Here is a 1,541-nt window from a genome sequence, read left to right on the forward strand (position 1 = left end):
AGAAGAGAAGAAATCAGGGCAGGATCATCCACAACTGAACAAAAGGCCAAAACAGGGATGGAAGAAATTACTAAATCTTGTGGCTTAAAATTTGACCATAAGAAACTCACTCCCAGTTTAAAAAAAAAGATCATCCAAGGGAATGCACTTACCCCTTGCATCTATCCCCACAGAGCTGTACCTTAGCAGGCCTATTGTCTGCTGTGAAATCATTGGAAATGGATTTTATTTTATTTTGTTATGTCCCAATCTCCCAAGGATCAGCAAACCTGGTAGAGATATTAGCCCCAAACTGATATGTTAGGGAAAACACCACAATGCTCATTGAGCCCAGTGGTCGGGGCACTCACCAGAGAACGGGGTTATCTAGATTCCCATTCTAGTGCCAATGACCATTCAATTAGTTATACAAAATGGAAAAGCTTCAACAGGAGAAACTGAGTAAGCTCTGAGCATTGCCTACAGGTTAGGGTGCTCACGTGAGTTGTGGGAGCCCTGGCTTTAAGTCCCTGCTCTACTTCAGGCTGAATGGAAAAATGAACTTGGTTCTCCCTCATCCTGGGTGAGTGCTGTAACTATTGGGTCTAAGGGGGTGGTGCTTCTTCCTTTTTTTCTTTTTGTGAGGAAGGGCTAGTCTGGACTAGGTGCTATGACACAGAGGCTCCTTGGCCAGGGGTCCCTCATTGTTTGAAAACAACTATTACCTCTGACCTGACAAACTCACTACACCAAACATACCTTGCAGGATATTTTCCATAAACAGTTACATGTGAGGTATCTACAGAAAGCTTGTAACTTGTCAATACTCCTAATCATTGTGAGATGTGTACACGTAATATTTAACTAACAGTGTATTTATATTGAAAGTTTGCTTTATGGACTCAAGTAAAACTAGTCACCAAGGGAAAATGTGTCTCAGTGATGGTTTATTAGGGCAGCAAGGAGCTGTCACCCGTCCCAGGTTAGGCAGTGATGCAATGCAAGGCTCAGTTGTGTAGCCCTGCTCCATCCCAAGACTTCCAATGGAAAACCATCAATGACAACTGCACACAATCAAAGCCACTTGGAAATTAAAAAAAGAACATTGCAGCAAACAGAGATTTGACCTTTCTGTGAATAGAGATAAAGCAGGTTTCAGGATAGCAGAGTGGGGAGAGGCTCTCTGTATCCATTCAGTGAGGCAACATCTTGAGTACGGTGGTGTTCTCATGAACAACTGGAGCCTGGCTCCTCTGCAGTCCTCCAATCAGCTCTACAACAGACTGAACTTGGGGCGGGGGAAGCCTACTATATTACACAGGAAAGATAACTATTAAGAAGTGTAGGCAATAGCTGGTATTTTAATATTTTGTTTTTATTGTAACCATTTTTTCCCATCACCTCTGTCTCTTGTAGAACCTCTAGCCTTTCTTAAATAAGCCTATTTCTGTTTTATTCCGAGTGCTGTGGGTTATACAGGAGTGCGGCATTAAGGTAAAACTCAGGTACGCCGCCCCTTCGGGAGCAGAGGATCTCGGATTTCTGTGAGTAGTTGGTGTCAG

Source organism: Mauremys reevesii, unplaced genomic scaffold (assembly GCF_016161935.1).
Source record: "Mauremys reevesii isolate NIE-2019 unplaced genomic scaffold, ASM1616193v1 Contig33, whole genome shotgun sequence".
NCBI classification, from domain to species: Eukaryota; Metazoa; Chordata; order Testudines; family Geoemydidae; genus Mauremys; species Mauremys reevesii.